Source organism: Lepus europaeus, chromosome 14 (assembly GCF_033115175.1).
Source record: "Lepus europaeus isolate LE1 chromosome 14, mLepTim1.pri, whole genome shotgun sequence".
NCBI lineage: Eukaryota > Metazoa > Chordata > Mammalia > Lagomorpha > Leporidae > Lepus > Lepus europaeus.
Genome location: NC_084840.1, coordinates 10,152,639 through 10,158,520, shown reverse-complemented (window position 1 = coordinate 10,158,520; position 5,882 = coordinate 10,152,639). Strand labels below are relative to the sequence as shown.

General features: G+C 44.9%; 1 pseudogene; it reads left to right on the top strand.

Annotated features, from left to right (window-relative positions):
* Positions 1-4,053: 4,053 nt before the first annotated feature.
* On the top strand, positions 4,054-5,132 carry LOC133773872 (tRNA (cytidine(32)/guanosine(34)-2'-O)-methyltransferase-like; annotated as a pseudogene).
* Positions 5,133-5,882: the final 750 nt, after the last annotated feature.

The window sequence follows — 5,882 nt, the reverse complement described above, 5'->3', positions numbered from 1 at the left end:
AGTGAAAGGGAGCAAGGGAGACAGAGACAGAGGTAGAGAGTGAGTTAGAGTTACAGGTAGAGAGGGATCTTCCATTCACTGGTTCACTCCCCAAGTGGCTGCAACAGCCAGGGCTGGGCCAGGCCAAAGCCAGGAGCCTGGAACTCCATTTGGGTCTTCCAAGTGGGTGGCAGAGGCTGAAGAATTTTGAACATCCTCTGATGTTTTCCCAAGTGCATTAGTAGGGAGCTGGATCAGAAATGGAGCAGCCAAGACTCAAACTAGCATTCCAACTTGGGATACCACTGACAAGAGCAGCAGCTTAACCTGCCACAACACAAGAGTGGCCCCTTGCCTTTTCATATTGTGAATTTTTGTATTGTGAATTTTTAATACTTCAGCACACCTGTGCATGTATCAGGGCAGTTTGCATATGATATGCCCATATCAGGGCAGTTAGCATTCCTCTCCCTGTCTATTGCTTTCCCATCTCACGCTGTTCTTTTCCCATTGGAGCATCTGTTGCTGTGGCCAGCTTTTTGTGTGAGATCACAAAGGCAGGCTCTAAGTCTACAGTCACTCAGAATTAAGATTCAAAATAACACAGTTCTCTTCCACTGTTTCTTAAGGAGATGTTTTGCCCTCTACAGTGCGATCTATAACCAGATACTAGAAATGTGTTTCGTATTTTCACCTGAAAATTTCATTCTCTGAATATCTACCCAACTCTACTAGATGAGGAGAGCAATTTTCTACCTAGTTAAACCCTAAAACCTGATCCCACAGAGGAGAGAAGTTGGAATCCTCTGAAACTCCCTGAAGTAAGCCACAACCTATCTCATCACTGACACATTCCATGACACAAGTAGGAGTTCAAACATCTCAAACTTGGGCATGGTTCTGTGCTACAGCACGGGCTTTACAGACATGTTCTCAGTGCGTGTGAGGGTCTTGACACTGGGGACAGCATGTGAGGGTCTGACCACTGGGGACAGCATGTGAGGGTCTGGCCACTGGGGACAGCATGTTTAAGTCCCCATCACCATACCAGCTCTCAGAGGAGAACAGTTGATTGCTACCCAAAATTCTGGTTTTTCCAAGACCTTCAGCGTCTGCAGGACTGACGCCTGATGGGACGTTTCCTCCCTAAACCCGCCCTCCTCCTCTACTCACTGTACCTGTGAGACTACAGGCATCCTGCCAGCAAGCCCGCTAGTACTCTCATTCTTTCTCTCTCTGTCCCTTTGCTCCTATGCTTATCTTAAATTGTTCTGGGCAGCCGTCTCGGGGACAGGGAAGTGATCCACAATCCCTGCTCCCCGACCATTTATTTCTCCAAACACTTTCAAACTCCACGGCTCCTGTGAATCTCTGCTACTCACTCTCGTTTCTCTCTTCCACGAGCCTCAGTTTCACAGACCTCCCTCCTGTAGAAGACACTGCTACCTGACTCCCCACGTTCCTTCCATCCCTACATCATACCTCTTGCTGTGTGACTTCAGCAGTCTCATGGATGATAGATCAAAAGCCTTGGTTCACCAGTTCTCTGATTTCACTTTCACACTCAACCACCCTAATCATACATTTTGATTGTCACCACCTCTTATTTTTTTTTTAACTTTTATTTAATGAATATAAATTTCCAAAGTATAGCCCATGGGTTACAATGGCTTCCCCCCTCCCATAACTTCCCTCCCGCCCGCAATCCTCCCCCTTCCCGCTCCCTTTCCCCTTCCATTCATGTAAAGATTCATTTTCAATTCTCTTTGTATACAGAAGATCAGTTTAGTATATATTAGGTAAAGATTTCAACATTTTGCCCATATAGCAACACAAAGTGAAAAAACTACCATTGGATTACTAATTATAGCATTAAATAGCAATGTACAGCACATTAAAGACAGAGATCCTACATAATTTTTTTTTTCAAATTAATTAATTTTCTATGCCATTTCCATTTTAACACCAGGTTGTTTTTTTTTTTTTTCATTTCCAATTCTCTTTATATACAGAAGATCAATTCAGTATATAATTAGTAAAGACCTCATCAGTTTGTGCCCACACAGAAACGCAAAGTATAAAAATACTGTTTCAGTACTAGTTATAGCATCACTTGGCTTTAGACGACACATTAGGGACAGATCCCACAGGGGGTGTAAGTACACAGTGACTCCTGTTGCTGATTTAACAATTTGACACTCCTGTTCATGGCGTCAGTAATCTCCCTAGGCTCTAGTCATGAGTTGCCAGGGCTATGGAAGCCTTTAGAGTTCGCTGACTTCGATCTTATTCCGATAGGGTCATAGTCAAAGTGGAAGTTCTCTCCTCCCTTCGGAGAAGGGTACCTCCTTCTTTGATGGCCCCGTTCTTTCCACTGGGATCTCACTCACAGAGATCATTCATTTAGGTCTTTTTTTTTTTTTTCCATGATATCTTGGCTTTCCATGCCTGCTATACTCTCATGGGCTCTTCAGCCAGATCTGAATGCCTTGAGGGCTGATTCTGAGGCCAGAGTGTTGTTTAGGACATCTGCCATCCTATGAGTCTGCTGTGTATCCCACTTCCCATGTTGGATCTTTCTCTCCCTTTTTGATTCTATCAGTTAGTATTAGCAGATACTTGTCTTGTTTGTGTGATCTCTTTGACTCTTAGACCTATCAGAACTATCAATTGTGAGCTGAAATTGATCACTTGGACTAGTGCGATGGCATTGGTACATGCCATCTTGATGGGATTGTGTTGGAATCCCCTGGCACATTTCTAACTCCACCATTTGTGGCCAGTCCGATTGAGCATGTTCCAAATTGTTCATCTCCTCCCTCTCTTTTTCCACTCTTAGATTTAACAGGGATCACTTTTCAGTTAAAATTTAAACACCTAAGAATAATTGTGTGTTAATTACTGAGTTCAACCAATAGTACTAGAACAACAACAACAACAACAAATACTAAAAAGGATAAAGTATTACATTGTACATCTAAAGTCAGGACAGGAGCTGCTCAGTTCATTGTTGCTTATAGTGTCCATTTCACTTAACAGGTTTCCCCTTTGGCGCTCAGTTGTCACCGATCAGGGAAAACAAATGATATTTTTCTCTTTGGGACTGGCTTAATTCACTCAGCATGATGTTTTCCAGATTGCTCCATCTTGTTGCAAATGACTGGGTTTCGTTGTTTCTTACTGCTGTATAGTATTCTATGGAGTACATGTCCCATAATTTCTTTATCCAGTCTACTGTTGATGGGCATTTGGGTTGGTTCCAGGTCTTAGCTATTGTGAATTGAGCTGCAATAAACATTAATGTGCAGATGGCTTTTTTATTTGCCAAATTAATTTCCTTTGGGTAAATTCCAAGGAGTGGAATGGCTGGGTTGTATGGTAGGGTTATGTTCAGGTTTCTGAGGAATCTCCAGACTGACTTCCATAGTGGCTTAACCAGTTTGCATTCCCACCAACAGTGGGTTAGTGTCCCTTTTTCCCCACATCCTCTCCAGCATCTGTTGTTGGTCGATTTCTGAATGTGAGCCATTCTCACCGGGGTGAGGTGAAACCTCATTGTGGTTTTGATTTGCATTTCTCTGATTGCCAGTGATTTTGAACATTTTTTCATGTGTCTGTTGGCCATTTGGATTTCCTCTTTCGAAAAATGTCTATTGAGGTCCTTGGCCCATCTCTTAAGTGGGTTGTTTGTTTTGTTGTTGTGGATTTTCTTGATTTCTTTGTAGATTCTGGTTATCAATCCTTTATCTGTAGTATAGTTTGCGAATATTTTTTCCCATTCTGTTGGTTGCCTCTGTCACCACCTCTTATTAAATGCATGAAGTATATTGCCTATTGCTATAACTGAATATCACAGACAGGGTAATATAAAAATGGGAAAACATGGGTTATTGGGATCATGATTCTGGGAGGTCCAAGGTCGAGGGGCCTCATGGGGTGAGGGCATCCCTGCTACTGGGGACCTTGCAGAGTGCAGGAACAGCACAGAGCCTCGTGTAATGACAGGGGTGCATTCAAAAAACAGAGCAAAGTTGGCTTTCATAACAGACTCACTGCCCGGCCAGCCGTTAATCCATGACAGGTTTAATCCATGCACAAAGGCAAAGGCCCCATGATCCAGTCCTATTGAAGATTCCACCTGGTCACATCTCTAAATACTTTACAGTGGGGATTCTACTGCAACGTGTGTCACAGATCCCTGGGCAAACAACATGTACATCGAAGGACACGCAGGATTCCAACTACTACCTGGCCAAGGAGAGTGGCTGGAGTGCCCACAGCACCTTCATACCGCTACAACTCAATGAGGAAATCCAACCCTTTACAGGTGTGACATAGGCATTTGACCTGTGTGCAACCCTGGGCCACTGCAGTCAGATGCTGAGCTGAAGACTGGGGGCCAAGAGTCTGGCCACGTGGTGACTGTGGACCTACAGACCATGGTTCCAATACCATGTGGGAGCCAGATCTAGGGAGACATCACCCAACTCTCCACTGCCAAGGGGATCATCCAGCACCCTGAGGGCTTCCCGTGGACCCAGTGGTATGTGATGGGGCTCCTGATGTAATCAGCCTACATGATGTGGACAAGTATATGCAGCCCAGTGCCTTCTAGCTGCTCTGAACAATGCCACACATACCCTAAAGTCAAGGTCTGCTTTGTGGCCAAGATACACTGAGGCCAGGACATGATACTGTTCAACAGTTGGCTGTCCATCTTTTCCAGCATATTCCAAGCCAATCCCAAGAGCAGTCAGAACTCCAGCATGGAGACCTTTGCTGTCTTTCAGAGTCACAACCCTCCCAGGGTTGTGCTTGACCTGAGCAAGCCCTTGTTGGACCACTTGTACAATCTCAGTCAGCTGGGTGAACCCACCCACACTATGGCGCCTTTTGTGGATTATGGGGCCTTGAGCACCTATGAGTCAGGCTACAATTACTCATAGACCCACATGACAGCTCCAAGTACAAGCACACCCCTCCCTGCAGTCCCCCATTTCACCCCTGTACCAGGAGGCCTGTATGTTAAGGAAGAAGGGACAGCTAGCCAAGGAGATCCACCTCAGCAGCACCCCAGCAGCAGAGTGGACATGCTGTCCCAGCTCCTGCTGGCCCCTGGGATGGAAGACATTCAAATGAAGTGTTCACCTTAACACGTTAAGTTAGCTGGCAAGTTAAGACTGCAAACTGCTTGTTTTCAGGAAAACCAGAAGCTGGGTTGAACCCGTTTTCAAATAGCACATCATGGATAGAGACTGAACAAACAAGCCGGGTGTTGGGATGTGTAACCGCTACCGCAAAGACAAGGATCAATGAGACAGCCCGTGACTCTGGGATTCCTGACGAGGCCTTTCCTCCAGCGCTGTCCTGGTTACCTCCAGACTCTCCATGAACAGCAGACATTCTCCACCTGGAGAGAAGTCAGGGCATCCACGAACTTGATGGAGGGAAATGTCACTGCTTTATTTTCCTGATGACTGAAATGTAGCTTTGCTCTCAGTTATGAATGCTGGCAGCAACTCGTAATGGTCAACACTGTACCTGCAATTTTTCCTACCAATACAAAACACCCTTTTTACACTCCATGCAGTTGCAGGCATCTAACAATATTGTTCCTATGTGTCACCACGTTAAATAACTTCATAATACAGTGATCTAATTAAAAAGAAAAGCCTGTATGTTACTGCAAAACAAGTTTCAACTTGTGCTCTGGTGGACAGTCAAGCCTCAGTGTGCATCACCATCCAAACCTGTGCTGGAAGCATCGCACTCCGACCATCCTCTTCTCCCAGCTCTCCCTCAGAATGCCTTGACTCTTATTTCACTCTGACCCCATCTCCAGTGCATTGCGCTTTTTTTGTTGTTGTTGTTTTGTTTTGTTTTGTTTTTTTACAGGCAGAGTT